This window comes from Symphalangus syndactylus, chromosome 3 (genome assembly GCF_028878055.3).
Source record: "Symphalangus syndactylus isolate Jambi chromosome 3, NHGRI_mSymSyn1-v2.1_pri, whole genome shotgun sequence".
Taxonomy (NCBI): Eukaryota; Metazoa; Chordata; class Mammalia; order Primates; family Hylobatidae; genus Symphalangus; species Symphalangus syndactylus.
The window spans coordinates 41,768,815-41,794,312 of record NC_072425.2 but is presented as its reverse complement, the minus strand read 5'-3'; the positions used below and the strand labels follow the sequence as shown (position 1 = coordinate 41,794,312).

The 25,498-nt window shown below is 34.1% G+C and overlaps 1 long non-coding RNA gene across 2 annotated transcripts; it reads left to right on the top strand.

Moving 5' to 3' along the window:
- Window positions 1–1,005: 1,005 nt before the first annotated feature.
- On the top strand, window positions 1,006–24,503 carry LOC129479086 (uncharacterized). Of its 2 annotated transcripts, none has more exons than XR_008656550.2 (5): window positions 1,006–1,231; window positions 3,494–3,582; window positions 14,105–14,205; window positions 23,163–23,319; window positions 24,111–24,503. It is a non-coding gene; the product is annotated as an uncharacterized lncRNA (long non-coding RNA). The 2 variants fall into 2 exon arrangements; XR_008656549.2 differs by having other exon boundaries at window positions 14,105–16,136.
- The last annotated feature ends 995 nt before the right edge of the window (window positions 24,504–25,498 follow it).

The following is a 25,498-nucleotide window of genomic DNA, read 5'->3' as shown; positions in this document are numbered from 1 at the left end:
TACTATTGTCATCAAAATGTAAAACATATTTCAAATACAAATTTAAACATTTCTTTGTTTATTATGTTCACATATTTGAACTTTGTAAAGCGCAGTTTTATGGTTTTAATCAAATTAGAAAAAATAATATTATTCATTTAAATACTATTTCTATTTTCTTCTCTCTTTTTGAGGAACTCCAATAGCACTGATATAGGCAATCAGAAATTGTCCTATGACTCACTAATACTAGTTTGTCATTTGTTTATTTTTAAACTTGGATAGTTTTTATTTGTATGTCTTCAAATTAATTGACCTTTTCATTTGCAATGTCTAATCTTCTATTTACCTGAAATGTCTAATCTTAGACATTGTAGTTTGCATCTGTAGAAGTTTGATTTGGACCTTTTTCTTTCTACCATATCTCCATTTAGTATACAACCTTTCTCAACCTTTGCAAATATATAGAATATATTATAAATGTTTTACTCTTTTTGTCTACTAGCTCTATTGTTACTTTACGATCAAAGTTTCTTAATATTAACAGGGTTTTTTCCTCATATGGGTCATATTTTCTTGCATCTTTGCATTCTGACTTTTTATTGGAATACTGACATTTTATGAATTTTATCTTGTTGAAACCTGGATGTATTTTGTTTTTATATTCTTTACCTATATTTTGCAATACAATCAAGTTGCTTGGAAATCATTTTGGAGTTTTGACTTTAACATTTCTGGGATGACACCAGTAGTTTTTTGGTTTGCTTTTTCTCTCATTACTGAGGCAAAACCATTTGAATTAGTCTCCCTAAAGCCCTATGAGAAATAATGTGTTTCACTCTTACTGGTGAGTAAAATTTTCTCAGCTCTAGTTGAGCTTCAGGTATTGTTCTCTTTGTTCATACTGGTTACTTTTTTTCCCAGCCCCATGTAGTTTTCTTAAAATCCACTAATTCACACTCGGCTGAAACCTCAGAAGAAATACTTGCAAGTCTCTGTGAAATTTTCTCTCTGAGAAACTTTCTAACTTACATGGCTTCACTGCATTCTCAGCTTTGTTACCTTAACTTAGAGAGAGTTCATTGGATTTTTCCAGGTTTTCATCTCTCTGATGCAGCCTAGAAATTGCTTTCTATTAGTAAGCCTGTACAACACTGGAGAGGCAAATTTTTTTTATTGTTGTTGTTGTTGTTTCTGATACAGGTACAACTGATTTAATTCTACCCCAACCATCATGGTAGAAGGCAATTTTGTAAGTATTAACAAATTCATTTGAGCATTTGTGATTGCCTTTACATGTATCTGTTCCTTGAATTTTCTTTTGAATGAGTTTTTTAACACCTGTGTTTTCTTTATTAATTGTAAAATAAAATAGTTGAAATGTGTTCATTTTATATTAGAAAAATACATAATTTTATATATTATGAAAAGTATACTTAAAAAGTGTATGTGTAATAATCCAGTGGGTAGAATTTTCTTAAATATTTTCTAATTGATGGATATTTTGATATTTTTATTTTTGCTATTAAAATTTTATCACATTTATTTCATCCTCTATTAGTCTGTTCTCACACTAATATAAAGAACTCCCCAAGATTGGGTAATTTATAAAGGAAAGAGGTTTTATTGACCCACAGTTTTGCACAGCTGGGGAGGCCTCAGGAAACTTACAATCATGGTGGAAGGGGAAGCAAACATGGCCTTCTTCACATGGTGGCAGGAGAGAGAAGTGTCCAGTCAAGCAGGAAAAGCCCCTTATAAAACCATCAGAGATCTCATGAGAACTCATTCACTATCACCAGAATAGCATGGGGGTAACTGCCCCATGATTCAATTACCTCCCACCAGGTCCTTCCTACAACAAGTGGGGATTATGGAAGCTATAATTCAAGATGAGATTTGGGTAGGGACACACCCAAACCATATCACAGGTATGTGGCTTATTTATTTTTCTATTTCAAAGCTCTTATTTGGAAAACATTCAAAATATATTCAATAAGAGATGATCATTTTTTAAGGATCAAGTTTAAATTGCTTATTGGGGCTTTATTTCTGAGTACTCCACTTACTAGTATAGCTGACCACCTGTAATATAAGTTGTTAGTTGCAGTAATTTTTACTATGTATATAATTATATTTTTTAGAACTTAGTGCTCCTGTTATGGGACTTCTTGGATAAAGCCTTTAGTTGTATATAAATATTTTAATTTCAAATTGTTGTTAGTAATAATAGTAACTAGCAATTTAACAGATGTCCAAGTCTGCTAATTTAATGTTTGAAGTGAGTGCTTCTGTAGGTCCTACTGGTATTAATTTATAGGCCTCTGCTACAGCCACTTTCTTTTTTATGGCCTCATTTAAGATGATATAAAGTCACCAAGGGCATGTATGGCATAAAAACTCATTTCTAAAGTTAAAAATAAGTAGTAAGTACCGCCAAGTGAGTTCCTGTGCATATGTGTCTGTGTGTGTGTGTTTTTAAGATTTAGTAGAGAAAAGCTCCTTTAAATAAGAAGTACTTCTTTACCTTGTATTTCCAGTAGCAGGTCAGAGAAATCACATGAGAAAAAATGTTCTTCAGTGTCAACCAATTTCTTTCCATTTCACAGTCATCACATATTGATTTTAAATAATATAATTCTGAATGTAATTTCACCTCACAATGAAAATTTATTTTATTAACATATCTACCAATATGCCTAGCTCCAATTGAAACTCCATGATTGTAGTATTGTTATTTTATTAGGTTGGAATCCAATTCAAATAAAGCAGGACTGATAATCTGTGCTCTCAATGTAAACAAAAAAATTGAAGCTTGAACTTTACCTAAATTTACAAATGGAAACCATGGCACTGAGTTATAGTCTAATGTTAAGAAGTAAGTTGATTTATAGACCCATGAAATGACCACCAATTACATATAAATGTATTGGTTCTTATGTTTACATACTTATATTAAAACAATTTATTGATTATCTCTTGTGTGTCAGGTAAAATATTGGTACCTGGAAATAAAAATATAAGTACAATATTTTCATTGCTTTAAATACTTTTCAGAAATTTTGTATTAAAATAGTCCCATATAATCAGAAAATGAGGGCATGTACTCTCCAGAAGCCTTAGAGAGGGATTCATAATTAAGCACATATTTATGTTGATCAGAAAAAATGTGTAGATTAACATTTCTGAAGTGAAGGTGTAAATTTCAGGCAGAAGAAACTTTCAGAAGTGGAAAACTTCATCCTGTGATTAGGGAAGAATTCTAGGCACTGTCTACATAAGTTTTACAGAGAAAGAAGAGCCAATAGGATGTGATGCACCAGAATTAGTTTTATATCAAATAAAGCAAAATATGTGCTGTGTATAATAGTATTTTGGGCTTTTTCCACTGTGTATTTTTGGAGAGTTGAAGGAAATGATTAAATCTGCAAGACTGATTGCAGAGACAAAACAGAAGCAGGTAGATAAATCTGAAGGATTTACAATAATCTTAATAAAAATTGTATTATTACAGATTCACAGAATAAGGTGACCGAAAGGATCAAAGAACTTTCACAGTTGAAATTTCAGAATCAATTGGGAAGAAGAATCTTCTGAAACTTGGTAATTTATATTAGGTTCAACTTTTCATCTTGTCCTATCAAGCATGACTTTATAAAAAGAGACATTTCAACTTTAGTTATTATATAATATTACGATGGGAAGTTTTCCTATCTCAATAATAATTTTCACTTTTTAATTTTAAAGATACAAAATACTTTTAATAGCTAAATATTTTAATTGTCTCTCTAAATTCTAATCTAGTTGGGAATTCAGAAAATTAGAAACTAAATTTCCCAGATTCCCTTGCAAATAATACTCTAGATATTTTTTTACATGGATAAACTCTTTTGAGATTTAGAAAAAAAATAGGTAAAGGCAATCTACCTGTATTTTGGCTTTTATCATTGGTTTCAAAGGTTGTGGTAATGCGCTCTAGTGTTTCTTGGTGGCCAGAAATGGTAACAACATATTTATATGTCAGAAGAGATCCAGTGGTGGCTACGGAATTAGCAGTGTCCCTATGTTTTAGACTCTGTTTGTTCTGGGAGTCATATGAAAAACCTAGAGTTTAATTTGGTTTCATAATTACTCCATTGATTTTTAAATAATTCTTTGTATGTTTTCAAATTTATTTTTGTTTACAGTATTTATAATGTCATCTGTTTCTTGCAATAAAAATTAGATTTGTTTTAGCAAAGAAGATAACAGAAAGTTTTAACTCAACATTCTTGTAAAGTTCACAATAGTCTATACTTCAAAACTAGTTTGATGCAGAAATTTTAAAACATTTCATTGGTATATAAATAACATTGTCACATTCACTATTTTAACATATACAGTATATATTAGTATACTGTATATTCACAAGATTGTACAAATCATCACCAGAATATAAAACTTTAAGAATGTTTTCATAATTTCATAAGAAATTCTGTACTGATAAGCATAATTTTTAATTTCCCCCTTTCCTCATCCCCTGGCGACCACTAATCTACTTTCTGCCTGTGTGAATTTACCTATTCTGAAGATCTATAAATTGAATCAAACTGTATGTGACCTTTTGTGTCTGTCTTTTTTTCACGTTTAGCATATTCAGTATTTTACTGCTTTTATGTCTAAAAATATTATGAATATACAATATTCTACTTGTCTACTCCTCAGATAATAAATATTTTGGTTATTTTCATGTTTATGCTATTATAGATAATGCTGCAATGAACATGCTTTCTGAGGACATATGTTTTCAATTATCTGAATATATACCTACATGTGAATCACTGGATTACATGATACCTTTAACTTTAAAGAGCTGCCAAACCATTTTCCACAGTAGCTGTACCATTTTAAATTTCCCCCATCAATTTCTTTGCATTCTTATCAACACTTGTTATTATGCACCTATATATGGAAACGTTGAAGTAGACATGAAATTTACAACACAATGTTTGATATAGATAGGTGGATATCTGATTAAAATGAAGGCTGATGAATAAACGGTAATGAAATAGAAAAGAAGTCAAAGTTTTATATTTAAAATTGTGCTCAAATAAAGTTTATTAGTTTAATTTCCAAGAGATTAAGAATGTATGTTTAAATGTAATAATACATATGCAGAGCTTTATGTATATCCATATACTTCAAACAAAATCGATTTTTGGTAAATTTGTCTCTTTATAAAATACACAGAAATAGGAAGAGAAGCACTGAAAATTGTGGACTCCTAGTAATAATCAATTAAGCAATTAGCATTACATTACATTTGCCTGTCAGTTTGGCGAGCATATTTTTCACCACCAAAGATAATATAAAAAAATCTTAATTTATAATTAGAAATTATAAAATCTGTCAGATGATCTAGAATATATTTATGTAAGATATGAAGATTTTCTTTCAACAATAATGACATATGAGAAAAAATCAGTTATACATTTCCATATTTATTAAATATCTTCCTATTACAAAAATTTCAATTTCTGCTTTAAAAATATTAAACTTCTCATAATAACATTACCCAGAGGCAAACATTGTCATTATTTTAATTAATATTTCTAAGAACATGGACTTTGGAATCTAAGAGAGTTAAATCCTGGCTTTGGCCCTTTAAAGCTATGATAAAAGTTTCAGGTGATGGATATCCCAATTACTCTGATTTGATCATTACACATGATACACACATATCAAAATATCACATGTATGCCTTAAATATGTGCAACTACTATGTATTCTTAAAGAGTAAACATTAAGAAAAGTTATGATTTGTGGATGTTAATTTACATTATTTTGATTTAATATCCAATTGGTAAATAGAAGATTTTATTTATACATTAATAGGATTATATGGAAAAATTGAATATTAGTTATAAGGGCCTTTAAAACAATAAATTTCAAATATCAGTTTCACAATGTTTCATGGCAATTCTTATTGATTACACATTAATCTAGATTTTTTCTTTTTATTTATGTCATGTTATATATCACATTACAACAAAGTTGTTCTTTACTTAATATTTTATCATACGTATTGTCTCAGAAAATTAAAAACTTTCTTAAACATTATTTGTTGGCTGGCTAATATTCTATATTTGGAAAATAATTTGCTTAAGTATATAAATGCCTTTTTAAAATATATGTATGTACTTTCAATTTACAGCTTATAAAGTTATTTCATAGTAAATATTTCTCAATTACTTTTCTTCCTATTTCTGTGTGTTTTATAAAGAGACAAATTCACCAAAAGTAGATTTGGCTTGATGTATATGGATACACATAAAGCTCTGCATATGTATTATTACATTTAAACATACATTCTTAATCTCTTGAAAATTAAACTAATAAACTTTATTTTAGCACAGTTTTAAATTTACAATAAAAACAAAAGCAGATAGTACAGAAATTGCCATATAACCTCCCAAGCTGGTACACATTTCTCCTATTACTAACGTCTTTCACTGGTGTGGTGCATTTGATACAATTAAAACACCAATATTTACATATCAATAGTAACTACAGTTTATAATTTACATTAAGTTCTACTCTTTCTCTTGTACATTCTATGTGTTTTGACAAATGAAAAACGTCATTTATTATTATTATGGTATCATGCAGAATAGTTGCAGTGCCATAAAAATCACTTGTGCTTCACCTATGTATTTCTCTCGCCAGCCACCCTGCCCCCTAACACACACGCATACCAAACCCAAGCAACCATTCATCTTTTTACTCTATTGTTCTGCCTTTTTCAGAATGTCGTATCTTTCACATAAGAGTCATATAGGATTATATAGTATGTAGCCATTTCAGACCGGCTTCTTGGTCTTAGAAATATGCATTTAAGGTCCCTTTATATTTTTTGTTGCTTGACAGTACATTTTGTTGCTTGATACAAACTTATGGAGGTACCAAAGGTAAAACCCTTGAAAATGTGAGGGCTTCCCTAGGAAGATTTTTTTGGCTGGGGAACCACACGTGTAATCTCAGCACTTAGGGAACCTGAGAAGCAAGGATCACTTGAACTCAGGAATTCAAGACCAGCCTGGGCAATTGGGCAAGACCATGTCTCCACAAAAAAAAAAATTAAAATATTAGCTGGGCACTGTGGTGCATGCCTATACCCAGCTACTTGGGAGGCTGAAGTGGGAGGATAACGAGATCAGGAGGTCAACGCTGCAGTGAGCCTTGGTCATGCCTTGGTCTTGCTCTTTCACCTGTGCCACCTAGCCTTGGGTTAAAGAGCAAGACCTTGTCCCAATTTAAAAAAGAAAGAAACTTTAAATAACTATATTTTAATCATTTGCATAGTCATGAATATTTTAACAGTCTATTTTTAACATTTTTATTATTGATTTGTACAATTAGAATCAGAATAAGTAAAAAAAAAAAAAACTCAAAAAGCAACAAAAAATCTACATAGATAGCTTGGGTTGTATACACATTCCAGCCTCACTCTGCCCTGGGATAGTGAAACTGTATTTTAAAAACATTCATATAAATTAATCAGTGGATAGCTTTCCTTCATACATTTTAGTGTAAATTTTACAATTGATTGATGAATATTATCTAAGTATGCTTTTGTATTAAATGAATTAAATCAGCCAGAGTAAAATACCAAGGTCATTCATTAAAGCATAAGTGCAAACTGTCACATTAATAATAATGGTACTAAATTAATAAAAATAGTGCTAATAATAATAATTTTTCAAGAATTTGTTACAAGATATTTCTACTTTATGCACATTGCTTCGAGTATTGAATATCATAATGAACTAGCTTTTATTACCCACATTTTATATGGAAAGAAAGTGATGCATACAGACATTAAATACAATAACTTGTTCATGACACCGCTGGTATATTGTAGAGGTAGGATTTGAAACAATGACTGATTCCAAAGACTGTTATGTATGTATGTTTGCCGTATGTATGTTTGCAATTTCCCCTGTGGCAGTCCTCTAAAAACTTCTTAAATCACTCTTTTGATAACAGGTGGAAAGTAAACTGAAAGTTTTTCACAACTTGTAAATTAACTGTCATAATATTAAATTATACTTATTTTAAATGAACAAAATGAATGTAGGATGTTACCCAGTAGCTACAAAATATTGCCAACATTCTCTAAAATGGAACTTAAAAGAGAAATGTAATTCAAGCAGGTTAACCCTGATCCCAAGTTGTTTTAAATCTTTGGCTTTTTAGGCCAGGTGCGGTGGCTCACGCCTGTAATCCCAGCACTTTGGGAGGCCGAGGTGGGCGGATCACGAGGTCAGGAGATCAAGACCATCCTGGCTAACACGGTGAAACACTGTCTCTACTGAAAAAACACAAAAAAAAATTAGCCGGGTGTGGTGGTGGGCGCCTATAGTCCCAGCTACTTGGGAGGCTGAGGCAGGAGAATGGCATGAACCCGGGAGGCGGAGATTGCAGTGAGCTGAGATCGCGCCACTGCACTCCAGTCTGGGCGACAGAGCAAGACTCCATCTCAAAAAAAAAAAAAAAAAAAAAAAAAAAAAAAAAAATACTTTGGCTTTTTAAAATATACTTAAAGTTATTTATAAAGTTACAGTGTGTGTGCACCTATAATGGAAGGGGTCTGATATTGCACAACTGAAATTTCATTTATTAATACAAGTTTAGCATCCCAAATTCGAAAATCTGAAATACAAAACACTCCCAAATCTGAAACTTTTTGAATCCTAACATGACGCTCAAAGGAAATTTCAGATTTCACATTTTCAGATTTGGGATGCTCAACTGACACTCCCAAATCTGAAACTTTTTGAATCCTAACATGACGCTCAAAGGAAATTTCAGATTTCACATTTTCAGATTTGGGATGCTCAACTGGGATAATGCAAATATTCCAAAATTTGAAAAAATCTGAAATCTGAAACGCACTTTGAATCTCAAGCATTTTGGATAAGGGATACTCATTCTGCATGTAGTCCACTTATTCCTTTTGCCCAGACTTGAATGCCTGTATTGCTTCACTGAAAACAAAGAGAAAGAGCACATCCATCTTAGAAAAAATGGCTACCTTGTCCGGGCACGGTGGCTCACTCCTGTAATCCCAGCACTTTGGGAGGCCTAGGCGGGCGGATCACGAGGTCAGGAGATCAAGACCATCCTGGCTAACACGGTGAAACCCCGTCTCTACTAAAAATACCAAAAATTAGCCATGTGCAGTGGTGGGCGCCTGTAGCTCCAGCTACTCAGGAGGCTGAGGCAGGAGAATGGCGTGAACCTGGGAGGCGGAGCTTGCAGTGAGCCGAGATCATGCCACTGCACTCCAGCCTGAGCGATAGTGTGAGACTGTCTCAGAAAAAAAAAAGAAAAGAAACAGTGGCTACCTTTTATGAATTACCTGTGGATTTCTGCAACATGAAAGGTTATCTATTATGTACCTATAAATAATTTAATCCCACTTTAAAAAGGGGAAAAATAATCATTGCAATTGGTTTTTATTTGTAGTATAGCAAACTGAAATCTGGGGAGCATTTAAAAATATCCTGGGGAAATATTATTGGTCACAAAATTAAAATAAATGTTTATCTAAGAGTTTTAAATTCTCAACTATCAAATAAATGATCAATTCCTGTGATTGATAAATAAGAAACAGCTGCATAAGCAGATCATATGAGTGTGAATGTCGAAAGAAGCATCACAAAGATACAGATGTGATTACCTTTTCAATGAGCTACAAGGATGTAGGGAATATATGATAAGGGACAGTTGTGTTCAATAAACACCGTGGTTCTACTTGGTTTTGTATTTTAAAAGTGGTCTTTGATAAATTTGTAAACTTAATTTTACAGATTTTTAAATGGATTTTTTAAAGATAATTTAAATAGTGTGTATATTACATTCATCTATCTCCGATAGGCTCTGAGATATAATAGTGGCTATGATTATGGCACATGGATACATATGTAACAAACCTGCACATTGTGCACATGTACCCTAAAACCTAAAGTATAATAAAAAAAAAAGAAAGCAAAAAAATAAAAATAAAAAAAATAAAGTTAACGGAAGTAAAACCAAAAAAAAAAAAAAAAAGAAATTCTTTCAGTGATTATGCTAAGGTCTTTGGTTACAGACAATTAAGAGCATGGGCTTTGGTATTTTATAGCTCATGATTCAAGTCTTAAGACTTAATTGTTAAGGCCTTAGTCAAGTTAATTAACTTCTTTTAACTAAAGTTTTTCTTTCCTTTACAAATGGAGAATGGGGCATGGTAGGAATTAAAGGGAATAAAATAATTCGTGCTATACAAACTTGGTGATGGTGGTTGTTATGAGCTACGTGAGCATAGAGATCTTGTCTGTTGGGCATTGTGTACTTATTTCCTAGAATAGCACTTGACACATAGTGTTAATACGTTTTAAATTAGCTTTTCTAAACGCATGATTAAATATTGTTATTGTAATTAGTATCACACAGTCCAAGGAAATACTTTGATACAGAGAGTGGATAACACTTTCAAATCTACTCACCTAAGAAAAATCCTGAAATTGTTTTGTTCTTGCATTAAGAAACACAGGAGTCACTGGTGATTTCTACAGAATACAGAATATAGTTGAGCAATAGTGAGTAGGAAATGAATGAGAAATTTTACAAAATAAAAACTCAGTGTAAAATTACATTTCAATTTGACCAAAAAAGAAGATGGATATAAAACTAGATAAAAAATATATATACCATTTTGTTATAATTGGCATTTTTTTTCAAAATTTAGATTTGGAGGAACTAGCAAAGAAATAGATATCATGAATAAATAAAGTCTGTGATGAGACAAAAGCAAGCGAAGATACAGTTGGAGAATTAGATTATAACAAAAGGTGCACTATTTTTCTGGGTCATAGGAAAGAAAGAACCAATTATGAAAATTCAGGTATATTTGTATATTCAAAGGTGTACAGGAAAGGTTAACTTGGCAGGCTGAGGTTGCTCAAACCTTGAACATTCAAAATCGGGACTAGCCTTTGTCTGCCTCCTTGAAGATACCCTCTGAAACCTCGGAATATTCTGCTTGATAGGAATGTGTTTTTATGCTTGAGCCTTTGAAAAAGCTATATCAGTTTGACCAATTAAGTTAATTCTGGTAATGAAATTTGTGATAAAAGGCCTATTTTTGCTGAGGTTGAAGGTGGGGTTGGAGAAGGGATACAGCTGGAACTTGAGAGGCTGAGGTTGGTAAAATGGGCATCAGACACCAGCAGTACTGCACAGATGATAGGTTTCATCTGGTGTTGACCCATCTGTTATAATCTGTTCTAAGGCTGCAAAATAAGGTTGTAATACACATCTGCCCCTTAGGCAGGTGTATGCCATACTACTTTAAGACTAGATTACTAAATCCTGCTGGATCAGCCAAATCCTATACCCATCACTCAAAAACCATTCCTAACCGTATGCATAATTGATGATCCATTGGTGATATAATCACTTCACAAGAAAAGCAGCACTTCAATGATTTCAAAACAGAACGTTTTATTGCTCAGTCTGATGTTAGCTATAGGTCTGTCATATGTGTCTTTTATTGTATTAAGTTCCTTTTGTTTTTTTTGAGATGGAGTCTTGCTCTGTCGCCAGGCTGGAGTGCATTGGCTCAATCTCGGCTCACTGCAACCTTTGCCTCCCAGGTTCAAGTGATTCTCCTGCCTCGGCCTCTTGAGTAGTTGGGATTACAGGCACACACCACCATGCCCAGCTAATTTTTGTGTTTTTAGTAGAGATGAGGTTTCACTATGTTGTTCAAGCTGGTTTCGAACTTCTGACCTCATTATCCACCCACCTTGGCTCTCAAAGTGCTGGGCTAATAGGCATGAGCCACTGTGCCTGGCCTGTAAGTTCCTTTTATACCTAATTTGTCTAGGGTTTTGATCCCAAAGTGATGATAAATTTTACCGAATGGTTTTTTCTGTGTCTATTGAGATGATCATAAGATTTATGTCCTGCATTTTGTTAATGTGATGCATCATGTTTATTGATTTGCATATATTGAACCATCCTTGCATCACTGTGATGAATCCCACTTGATCATTGTGAATGAGCAAATTTCATCTGATACGCAGTTGAATTCAGCTTGGTAGTATTTCGTTGAGGATTTTTACTTCTATTTTTATCACAGGTGTTGTGTCTTATGGTTTAAGATTTTTGTTGAGTTTTTGTAAGGTTTTGGTAGCAGGGTAATACTGGCCTTACAGAATGAGTTTAGATGAATTCCCTCCATTTGAATATTTTAGAATAATTTGAGAAGACTTTGTATCAATTATTTAAATATTTGATAGATTTCAGTGGTGAATCCATCTGGTTCTAGGCTTTTCTTTGAAGAGAGAGTTTTATTACTAATTCAATTTCATTATTCATTATTAGTCTGCTCAGGTTTTTATTTCTTTATATTTCAATCTTGCTAAGTTGTATGTGTCCAGAAATTTATCAATTTCTTCTAGGTTTTCCAATTCGAGTGTATGTAGTTGTTCATAATAATCTTAATGATGGTTTCTATGTCTGTAGCACAAGTTATAATGTCTTCTTTTTAATCTCTGATTTAATTTATTTGTCATCTCTCTTTGTCTTACTCTAGCTAAAGTTTTGTCAATTTTGTTTATCTTTTCAAAAAATATTTGTTTCATTGATTTTTTTGTTTCTATTTGATTTATTTCTGCTGCAATCTTTATTATTTCTTTTCTACTAACTTTGGGTTGAAATCATGCTCATTTTTCTAGTTGCTTATGCTAGGTTGTCTATTTCAGATATTTCTGCTTTTTTCATGTAGGTGTTTATTACTATAAATTGTTCTTTTAAACCTACTTTTGCTGTATCCCATACATTTGTATATTTTGTAGTTTTATTTCTATTTTCTCATAATTTTGTAAAAATGTATTTACTGACCTATTTGTTGTTCAAAAACTTGTTGTTTAATTTCTATGTATTTGTACAGTTTCCAATATTCCATCTGTTATTGATTTTTAGTTTTTATTCCATTATGGTCAGAAAAGATATTTAATATGATTTTGACTTTTTAAATTTGTTAAGACATTTTGTGGCTTAATATATGATCTGTCATGCAGAATGTCACACATATTGTTGAGAAGAATGTGTATTCTACAGCTGTTTGATGAAATGTTCTGAAAATATCTGTTAGTTGCATTTAGTCTACAGTGTGGTTTAACTGATGTTTCTCTGTTGATTTTCTGTCTCAATGATCTGTTCATTGCTGACAGTGAATTGTCAAAATCTACTATTATTATATTGCATTCAATCTCTTTCTGTATATTTTATATACACATATATTTGCTTTATAAGTTTAGTTGTTCCTATGTTGATTGCATAGATATTTACAATTGTTATATCATCTGGCTGTATTGACCTTTTTATCATTATATAATGGCCTAATTTGTTCTTTTTACAGTTTTTGGCTCAACATTTATTCTATCTGACATAAATATAGCTACTCCTGCTCTTTTTTGGTTTCCATTTGCATGGAATATCTTATTTCTTCTCTATCAGTCTATGTGTATCCTTACATTAAAATGAATCTATTGTAGCTAGGATTTAGTGGAGTTGTGTGGTTGTGTTTTTTTAATTCTTTAAGCCACTCTATGTCTTTTAATTGTATGACTTAATCAATTTATATTCAAGGTAATTATTTACAGACAAGGGCTTAACTACTGCCATTTTCTTATTTGTTGTCTAGTTTTATAAATGCTTTTCTCCTTTCATTTTCTCTTTCAATCTTCCTTTGTAGTTATGTGATTTTCTCTAGTAGTATGTTTTTTTCTTTTTCTTTTTAGTGTATCATTTATAGGTTTTTGCTTTGTAGTTAATATGAGGCCTTTAATATCACACTTTACATTTTTTACATTGTCTATCTGATACGGTTTGGCTGTGTCCCCACCCAAATCTCAACTGGAATTTTCTCTCTCAGAATTCTCATGTGTTGTGAGAGAGACCCAGAGGGAGGTAATTGAATCATGGGGCTGGTTTTTCCCATGCTATTCTTGTGACAGTGAATAAGACTCATGAAATCTGATGGGTTTATCAGGAGTTTCCACTTTTGTTTCTTCCTCATTTTCTTTTGCTGCAGCCATGTAAGAAGTGACTTTCAACACCTGCCAGGATTCTGAGTTCTCCCCAGCCATGTGGAACTGAAATTCCACTTAAAACTCTTTTTCTTCCCAGTCTCAGGTATGTCTTTATCAGCGGTGTGAAAACAGACTAATACAGTAAATTGATACTGAGAGTGGGTATTGCTGAAAGATACTCAAAAATGTGGAAGCAACTTTGGAACTGGGTAACAGGCAGAGATTGGAAAGTTTGGAGGGCTCAGAAGAAGAGGGAAAAATGTGGGAAAGTATGAAACTTCATAGAGACTTGTTGAATGGCTTTGACAAAAATGCTGATAGTGATATGAACAATAAGGTCCAGGCAGAAGTGGTCTCAGATGGAGATGAGAAATTTGTTGGAAACTGGAGCAAAGGTGACTCTTGTTATGTTTAGCAAAAAGACTGGTAGAATTTTGCTCCTGCCCTAGATATTTGAGGAATTTTGAAGTTGACAGAGATGATTTAGGGTATCTGGCAGAAGAAATGTCTAAGCAGCAAAGCATTCAAAAGGTGACTTGGGTGCTGTTAAAATCATTACATTTTAAAAGGGAAAAAGAGCACAAAAGCTCAGAAAATTTGCAGCCTGATGATGCAGTAGAAAAAAAAATTTTTTTGAGGAGAAATTCAAGCCAGCTGGAGAAATTTGCATAAGTAGCAAGGGGCCCAATGTTTAATCCCCAAGACCATGGGGAAAGTTTCTCCAGGCCATGTCAGAGACCTTCATGGCAGCCTCTCCCATCACATGCCTGGAGGCCCAGGAGGAAAGAGCGGTTTCATGGGCCTGGCCCAGGGACTCCATGCTGTGTGCAGCCTAGGGACTTGGTACCCTGTGTCCCAGCTGCTCCAGCCATGGCTGAAAGAGGCCAACACAGAGCTTGGGATTTGGCTTCAGAGGGTGGAAGTCCCAAGCCTTGGCAGCTTCCACATGGTATTGAGCCTGCAGGTGCACAGAAGTCAAGAATTTAAGTTGGGCAACCTCCACCTAGATTTCAGAAGATGTATGGAAATGCCTAGATGCCCAGGCAGTTTGCTGCAGGGGGAGGGCCCTCATGGAGAACCTCTGCTAGGGCAGTGCATGAGGAAAATATGATGTTGGAGCCCCCACCCAGAGTCCCTACTGGGGAACTGCCTAGTGGAGCTATGCTGTGATAAGGGGGCCACCATCCTCCAGAACCCAAAATGACAGATTCACTGACAGCTTGCACTGTGCACCTGAAAAAGCTGCAGATACTCAATGCCAGCCTTTGAAAGCAGCTGAGAGGGAGGCTGTACCCTGCAAAGCCACAGGAATAGAGCTGCTCAAGACCATGGGAACCCACCTCTTGTATCAGCATGACCTGGATGTGAGACATGGAGTCAAAGGAGACCATTTTGGACATTTTGGAGCTTTAAAATTTGACTACACCACTGGATTTCAGACTTGCATGAGCCCTGTAACCCCTTTGTTTTCCCCAATTTCTCCCATTTGGAATGGTTGTATTTACCCAATGTCTGTAACCCCATTATATCTAGGAAGTAACTAGCTTGCTTTTGATTTTACAGGCTTATAGGCTGAAAGGACTTGCCTTGTCTCAGATGAGACTTTGGACTGTGGACTTTCGGGTTAATGCTGAAATGAGTTAAGACTGTGGGGAACTGTTGGGATGGTATGATTGGTTTTGAAATTTGACAACATGAGATGTGGAGGGGCCAGGTGTGGAATGATATGGTTTGGCTCTGTCCCCACACAAATCTCAACTTGAATTTTATCTCCCAGAATGTCCCTGTGTTGTGAGAGGGACGCAGGGGGAGGTAATTGAATCTTGGTGGTCAGTTTTTCCCGTGCTATTCTTGTGATAATGAACAAGTCTCATGAGATCTGATGAGTTTATCAGGGGTTTCCGTTTTTACTTCTTCATTTTCTTTTGCCACACCATGTAAGAAGTGCATTTTGCCTCTCACCATAATTCTGAGGCCTCCCCAGCCATGTGGAAATGTAAGTCCAATTAAACCTCTTTTTCTTCCCAGTCTCAGGTATGTCTTTATCAGCAGCAGGAAAACAGACTAATACATTAGCTCTGAACAAGTATTATAGTTGTTGTTATTAATAATTTGTCTTTTAGTGTTTATACTAAAGATATTTGTAGTTTAATACCATGATCAGTATACTAAAATAACAACATGTTAGTATCTTTTTCTTTCAATTGGAAGAGCTCTCATTAGCATTTCCTTGTAGGATGTTCTAGCAACGAATTCCCTCAGTTTTTGTTTGGCAAAGTCTTCATTTCTCTTTTATTTCTGAAAGATAGCTTTGTTCTGTACAGTATTCTTGGTTGGCAGGCTTTTGTGTTTTTTTTTCAGCACTCTGAATATATCATCCTACTCACTCCTGGCTTGTAAGGTTTCTGCTGATAACTTTGCTGCCAGACATATTGAATCTCCCTTATATATTGTTTCTTTTCTCTTGCTGCTTTCAGCATCTTCTCTTTGTCTTTGACCTTTGAGAGTTTATTCATAATATTCTTGGGATGTTCTTATTTGAGTTGAATCCGACTGGGGACTGTTCACCTTCCTATACTGAGTATTTATATCTTTAAGTAGGTTTGGAAAATGATTCTGTTTTTATTTCCTGAAATAATCTTTCAGTCTCTTCATCTTTTTAAATTTTGACTTTAACTCCTATAAGTTAAATAATTTTTTTTGATGTTGTCACGTAAATTTCATATGCTTTCTTAATTACTTTTCATTGCTTTTACTTTATTCTTCTTTGTGTAATTTCAAATAGCCCATCTCTGAGTCACTGATTTTTTTCTTCTGCTTGGTTAATTATGTATCTGGACGTTTCTATTGCATCTATCCGTTTATTCATTATAGTTTTCACCTTCAAGATTTCTGCTTTCTCTCTGTTAAACTTCTCCTGTAAATTTTCAATTGACTCTTTGCATTTTTTAAAATTCATTGAGCTTCTTGAAAATAGCTATTTTAAACTATTTGTCTGAGAGATAAAATATCTCCATCATGTTAGGGTTGGTGTCTAGTGCCTCATTTTGTGCTTGGTAAGGTCATATTTCTCTGAATGTTCTTAATACTTTTGGACAAGTGACAATTCCCATGCCTTGAGGGATAAGGTATATATTCCCATTTTCAAAGAAGAGCTTTATTTGTGTTTGCTCTTCAGAGAGCCTTTCAGAGATTCTAAGCAGATTAATTGTTGTGTTCCCTAAGGCTACAACCACTGCAGTCATCTAAGCAAGAGGGAGCTCTGAAATAAGGCTTGCCATGAATCACATAAGTCTCAACAGTTGATAAAACTTTCAGGATGGGATATACCTGGGGAAGACCCAGAAAGTGTTCTGGGGCTGTATGAGAAAGATGGCTAGATATTTGAGCCCAGAAGACTGTCCTGAGGTCACACAAATATGCTTCTGAACAGGTTTCTGCACAAGTGTAATAGATTCTAGACTGCAGCAAGATGAGCTGGGGTTGAGACAGCACCCCCGACCTTCCCTGCCACCCAACCCAGTATCTGCTGTGGGATGAAAGCTGGAAAATTCATTTCATTGGCTAAGATGACTGTGCATCTCCCAGCAGGTTCCTGTACAGTTGGAATAGTTACTCAAAGGCAGCAGGAAGGGCTGAAACTGAGACAAGCCCCCTAAGGATCTTTTATGGGATGAAGGCTGGTGAACCTGTCTCATTGAAAACGAGGGGTATCTCTTAGCAGGTCCCAGCACAGATGGGATAGTTTCCCAAATGCAGTGGAAGAGACTGGAGCTAAAACCAGGCCCCTCCGAATCTGCTGTAGGATGGACATAGAAGAGCTTGTCTTCTTGGCTCAGAGGTATATGCATCTTCCAGCAGGTTCCTGCATAGACAGGATAGTTCACCAACTGCTGTGGGAGAGGTCTGAGCTAAGATGAGGCCCCCTTGGAATCTACTGAAGGACAGAAGCTGGATAGCCTGTCTCACTGTCTCAGAGGGGCACATGTCTCCTATCAGTTTTCTTCATAGAAGAAATTCTTCCCCAAATTTTAAGTAACACAGAAAAGGCTAGAGCTGAGTCTGGGCCCCTTTGGTATCTGCTGTGGGAGCTAGTCTCATTGGCTGAGATAGACATGTGTTTCTCAGGTTTCTGCACACAGGATAGGTCTGTGCCTGCAGCAGGAGAGACCAGGGTTGAGGCTGGCACTCCTTGGGATCTGATGTCAGCTGGAGGCTGGAGGGCTTTCAGGGAGGTTCAGAGTCACAGGTTGGGAAATATGGGTAAGTCTGCCTCTGAGTCCTCGTGTCAAGTGTATTGAGCTGGAACCTCAGCAGAAGGGAGCTGGAGGTAACACAGGGCAACTTTCAGGTTTGTTGCTAAAACCAATGCTACCAGGCTAAGGAGCCTCTGCACTGAGGCATTAATGAGTGTAACTCCACCTGGCCCCTTTGGTAGACAGTTTTGGTTGCAGAGTCAAGGACAAATGCTGCTATAGCCACGTCTTTTGGGGAATGGGTCCATTTCCAGGCTTGAATCCAATGGCACAATCAGCAGATCTCCCACCTGGGTATTTGCACTCTCAAAACAAGTCTCCTTGGTCTTGGGTTCCTCCAGGGTTTCACAACCTCCAGCCTGAATTCCAAGGCTCCCACAGAGAGACTTTTGTTTGTGGATGGGTCCAAAATTCTTATTGTTATGGGGAGATATAAGTGAGTTACCTGTTATTCTGCTGTCTTGCTGCAGATGTTCAATTTCTTATAGCTCATTGTTCTATGATTCTCATTAAGAACTTTCCAATCTGTGATTTAGGGTACCTGTTCAATCTCCAGCTAATATTCATATCCCTGTCAGTATCTAAGAGAAAAATGAAAAGGAAAGGAAGACAGCAATATGATTTGCTTTAATGAAACTTTCTTTATGCTACATACAACACTTCCCCTTTTTTTAAATAATCACAATTAAGAAAGCTAGGGAAAAAAAATCATTATTCTAGGTAACTTTGATGCCTTGGTAAAGGGAATAATATAACTACGGAGGAAAAGCATAATTGAAATTACAGATCTGACAGACTCTCACAAGAGTTATATCTTCTTTGCTTAATGCAAGGTAGGTAGAAATATCAGGGCTCCAAATTTATATATTTTTTCACTGAAATAGTAGTTTTTAAACATTTACAGGTTTTCAAGTTGAGAATCTGACAAAATCTATAATCTACAGAAAAATATTCATGTACAGATAATGTTTCCTAGGTTTTCTTCTAGGATTTTTAGAGTTTAAGATCTTCCATTAAGTCTTTAATTCACCTTGAGTTAAATTTTGTATATGGTGACAGGTAGAGTTTTACTTACATTTTTTTGCATATGGGAACCCAATTATGTCAGTACCATTAATTTAATAGAGAGTACATTTTCCATTGTTTATTTTTGTCAGCTTTATCAAAGACCAGATGGTTGTAGGTGAGCATATTTATTTTTGGGTTTTCTATATTGTTCCATTTGTCTGTGTCTATTTTGCATTGCTCCCATATTGTTTTGGTAGCTGTAGCCTTGTAGCATAGTTTGATGTTGGGTAATATGGTGCCTCTGGCTTTGTTCTGTTTTGTTTAGGAATGCTTTGGCTTTTCAGGTTCTTTTTCACTTTGACATAAATTTTAGAATTTTTTTAAATTCTGTAAGTAATGTTATTGGTAATTTAATAGAAACAGCATTGAGTTTGCAAATTGCTTTGGGCAATATGGCCATTTTAACAAAATTGATTCTTCCAATTCATGAGCATAGAATATTTTTCCATTTGTTTGTGTCATCTCTGATTTCTTTCATCAGTGTTCTGTAATTCTCTTTGTAGATATCTTTTGTCTGTTTTGTTAGATGTATTCCTAGGTATTTTATTCTTTTTGTGGCTATTGTAAGTGAGACTGCATTCTTCATTTGGCTCTTAGTTTGAACATTCTTGGTATATAGAAATGTTACTGATTTTTGTACTTTGATTCTGTATCCTAGGACTTGACTGAAGTCATTTATGAGTTCTAAGAGATTTTGGCAGAGTCTTTAGAGTTTTCTACATATCAAATCATATAGTCCATGATTGCTGTAGCTAGGACTTCAGTACTGCTTTAAATAGCAGTGCTGAGTGTAGCCGTTTATGTCTTCTTGTAGCTCTCAAAAGAAATGCTTCCAGCTTTTGCTCATTCAAGTATGATGTTGGCTGTGGATTTGTCATAGATAACTCTTATTATTTTGAGATATGTTCCTTTAATAACTAGTTTGTTAAGAGTTTTTATCATGAAGGAGGTTGGATTTTATCAAGAGCTTTTTCTGAATCTTTTGAGATGATTATATGGTTTTTGTTTTTAATTGTGTTCATACAATGAATCACATTTATTGATTTCTGTATGTTGAAACAAAATTGCATCCCAGGAATAAAGTCTGCTTGATCATGTTGAATGAAATTTGTGATATGCTGCTGGGTTTGGTTTGCCAGTATTATGTTGAGGATATTTGCATCTATGTTGATCAGGGATATTAGCCTGTAGTTTTCTGTTTTCTTTGTGTCTCTGCCAAGTTTTGGTATCAGAATGATGTTAGCTTCACAGAATGAGTGAGGAAGGAGCCCCTCCTCAATTTTTTTGAATAGTTTCAGTCAGATTAGTATCATCTCTTCTTTTCATGTCTGCAAGAATTCAGCTGTGAATCTATCTGGTCCAGTGCTTTTTTTTTTTTTTTTTACTTTTAATTACTGATTTGATTTTGAAACTTGTTATTGATCTGTTAAGAGTTTCCATTTCTTCCTGGTTCAACTTTGGGAGGTTGTATGTTTCTAGGAATTTAGCCATATCCTTTATATTTTCCTGTTTTTGCACATAGATGTTTCACAATAGCATCTGAGAATCTTTTGTTTTTCTGTGGAATAGGTTGTAATTCATCTTTGTCATTTCTTATTGTGCTTATTTGGATCTTCTCTTATTTTTTCTTTGTTAATCTAGCTAGTGGTCTATCAACCTTTTTAATCCTTTTAAAGAAACTTTTTTCTTGTTCGTTTCCCCGATCTTTTCTATAGATATATTTTCATCTAAATTTTATTCAGTTCTGCTCTAATTTTAGTTATTTTTTTCTTCTGCTAGCTTTGGGGCTAGTTCTTGATTTTCTGATTCCTCTAAATGTGATGTTACATTGTTAATTTGAGATCGATTTAACTACTTGATGTAGGTGTTTAGTACTACAAACTTTCCACTTAACCCTGCTTTCACTGCATCCCAAAGATTTTGATATGTTGTGTCTCTATTTTCATTAATTACAAATATTTTTAAATATCTACTTTAATATTGTTGTTTACCCAAAAGTCATTCGGGAGTATGTTATTTAATTTATATGTAATTGTGTAGTTTTGGGATAACTTCTTGGTATTTATTCTATTTCTATTCCACTGTGATCTGAGAGTGAGGTTGGTATGATTTCACTATTTTTTCAATATATAGAGATTTGCTTCAAAGAATTGGTATTTGAATTCTGAGGATTTGTTCAGTCTTAGATTATGTTCTGTGTGCAGATAGAAGAATGTATATTCTCTGGTTATTTGGTGGAATGTTCTGTAGATGTCTATTAAATACAATTATTCATGTTGGGTTTGACTCCAGAGTTTCTTTGTTGAATTTCTGCCTTGATAATCTTTCTAATTCTTTCACTGGGGTGTTAAAGTCCCCCACTATTATTGTGCAGCTGTTTAAGTCTTTTCATAGGTCTAGAAAGATTTGATTTATGAATCTGGTTGCTTCACTGTTGGGTACATACATATTTAGGATAGCTAAGTCTTCTTGTTGAATTGAACCCTTTCCATTATTTAATACCCTTCTTTCTCCTTTTTGACTGTTGTTGGTTTAAAGTCTGTTTTATATACTATAAGAGTAGCAATCTCTGCTCTTGTTTGTTTTCTGTTTGCATGATAGATCTTTCTTCATCCCTTCACTTTGAGCCTATGTTTGTTATTACAAGCGAGTTGGATCTCTTGAAAACAGCAGGTGTTTGGGTCTTGTTTTTTCATTCAACTTGCCACTCTGTGCCTTTTAAGTGGGACAATTAGAACATTTACATTCAAGGTCAATATTTATATGTGAGGTTTTGATGCTGTTCTTGTGTTGTTAGCTGATTGTTTTGTAGACTTAATGTGTAGTTGCTTCATAAGGTCTATGGGTCTGTGGGCTATGTTCTTAACTGTTTTTATGGTAGTGTCATTCATTCATTTTCATCTTTAGAACTCCTTTAAGGACCTCTTGTAAGGCGCATCTAGTGGTAACAAATTCCCTTAGTGTTTGCTTGTCTGAAAATGATTTTATTTTTTTCTTTGCTTATGAAGCTTAGTTTGGCAGGATATGAAATTCTTGATTGGAATTTCTTTTTTTAAGGAAGCTGAAAATAGATTTCCAGTCTTTTCTGGTTTATAAGGTTTCTGCTAAAAAGTCATTTTTAACCTGATTGGAGTCCCTTTGTAAGTGATCGTTTTCTCTAGCTGCCTTTAAGGATTTTTCTTCATGCTGAACTTGAAGCATCTGATGACTGTGTATCCTGGGGATGGTCATTGTATATAGTAACTCACAGAAGTCCTCTAAATTGCTTAAATTTGCATGCCAATCTCTCTGGTTATATTGAGGAAATCTTCACGACTATATACTCTAGTATGTTTTCCAAGTTGCTCACCCTGTCTTATTTTCTCTCAGGAATGTCAATGTGTTACAGGGTTGGTCTCTTCATATAATCTGATATTTCTCAGATGTTTTGTTCATTTTTTAAAATTTTAAGAATAATTTTGTCAGACTAGGTTGATTCAGAGGATTGATATTCATGTTCTGAGATTCTTTCCTGAGGTTGTTCTCTTCTGTTATTAATTTTTCCAACTGTAATATGAAATTCCTATAATGAATTTTTCAATTCCAGAAGTCCAGCTTAGTTCTTCTTAAAATGGCTATGTAAGTTTTCAACTGTTGAATCATTTTCTTGGCTTCTTTGGATTGAGTTTTAACTTTCTTCTGAATCTCATTGAGCTTCTTGCCACTTATATTCAGAATTGTATATTCCTCATTTCAGCCATTTCAATTTGGTTAGAAGCCACCTCTGGGGAGCTAGTGCAATAAGGAGATTAAAACGTGTGTGAAGAGGAGGAAAAAGCTTTCCTTAGATCTCAGAAGCCACTAAACCAACACTAAAACTAAACCTCAGTCAATAGTTTACTTTTACATTAAAAGTAAGTCAAATCCTAAATTGTTGCACTTTCCCTAAGTTAAAAATTATCTAGATGCCATTTAAGAAAGTGTATAGGTAGTTAACACTAGTCTATCTTGAGGAAAAAAAAATGTATATGCAGTTAAGAAATTTAGATAGCAACTTTGTAAATACCGTAATTAACTTTTAACATTTTATTATACCCATTTTAAAAGTGTGTCATAATTTTTATTGATGCCTGAAAGCAGTATTTTCTTTTACTTTCACAAAGATAAAGATTAGTTCCATCATCATTTTTGAGATTGCATTTACCCTGAGAAAATTATAGGGAATTAAGTGTAAAACCTTGTCTCCTATTTGAGTTCCTCCTTTTCAGGGAAAATTATATAGAATTAAATACTGTTGGGATTGAAAGGAACCTTAAAGGTTACCTATTTTAACCCCACCCTTCTGAAGCATAAACTGGATGCTTGATTATAAGAAGTGACAGTGTTAGCAAATATAATTTCAAGAAAAAAACATATTTAAAGTTGTAGTACAGGTGTTGTGTGTAACAAAGAAAATAAAGAAATTTCACAAAACCATTAGTCTGTTAAGAGCAGGAGCATAGGACTCCTCTCACATTTAAAACTACAGAGAGATATCAGCACAGTGATAAAGATGATAATAAAAAGAAGAAGCCAGAAAACTTTGGGATGCAGCTGCCACCCAAGTAAAAGGAAATAATTGGGAAGTAACAAAGTAAATATGTATATGTAGTTTGGCCCTTTGATTACTTCTGCATATAATGCATTTATTCATTTATTTTTAAAGTGGGGAATGAAGAACAAGGAAGAGGAAAACAGCATTGACAACACAGAGGCCAAGAAATGTCAATAGGGCTTTTTGTTCTGATAAATAATATGAAGGTATTATTTTTATTTCTTTGTAGATAATTAAATTTTATAATTGATCAAGAAATATCATATTCCCATATCTATGTCCTAGAGATATGTAAATGAGAAATAAGTATATTTAGAGGGTGCTAAAATCATACATATTGAAAGCTGAGAAAGTAAAAATTTTGTTACTGCTTCCTGTCCTCATGTATCTGCCTTTTGCCTAGAGTGCAGCTGTGCCTCTTGAAGAGTAAACATCACATTCACCTCAAAGAATTTTCTGACAATGCTTGTAGTCCCTAGGACAGAATTTATATTTTTTCCTACTCTAATGCTACACTATTGAAATTTGTATTATCTATTTTTTGGTAAGATAGTTGTTTTTACTTAAGCTTGGTTCCTTCAATCAGTGAGTGGAGTATATGTTGTATAATGAGTTACGGCCCTCAGAGTACAAAGTATAAAGAATATAGGAGAGGACAGTGAATGGTATAGACATTAAAAAGCTTCTGAAGAAATACCTGAAATTTGATAATAAAATGCTGCTTTCCATACTAGTAACAGAATGGGAATTAATGACAATTTAATTCCACTCATTTTCTGGTACCAAACATTTACTTGAGCCATGCCTCCAATTAGAAGTCTCATCTTAACATGTCAGGAAATATTGAAGTTTTAGATATGTTTGCTAGAGTCCAGTGTATTTATTATGCAATCTATTCTATATCAGTTCCACACTTACGGAAGTATAACGATCCAAGGTAGCTGGACATAAAACACACAAGAAAGAGTTAAGTATTAAGTTCTTATATCTTTTTTCATTCTTCAATCATTTCCAAAACTTGACTCACACAGGTGTCTACAACTTGAGCCTCTTTCTTTTTTCAGTATAATCTGATTCAAATTTGATTGTGTTGGCTTCTTTCTACTATATTAGCAAAACTTTAGCCCCCTTAAATAAATATTAATAATTTCATCCATATAATAAGGTTGTTGCAAGATTTAAATGATATTTATTTAAAAGTTTATCGAAGTCCCCCCCCATCCAGAAGTTACAATCCAATGATGGTAAGCTATTTGTTTGCTTACTATCGATACTGATAACACTACAGTTGCTACAGATGCTGCTGCTGCTGTTACTATTGCTATTAGTAATTGATAAACTAGAAAATAAGAGCAATCTTTGTATCTTGGCTTGGTATACAATGTTGCAATTTTTAAGATTTTTGCTTCTTTATTCTCTAAGCCTTCGTCCTTGTATCTTTGTTCTCCCCTTTTTTTTCAAAACCAGTTACTTATTAATTCTCATAAAGTACCATTGTC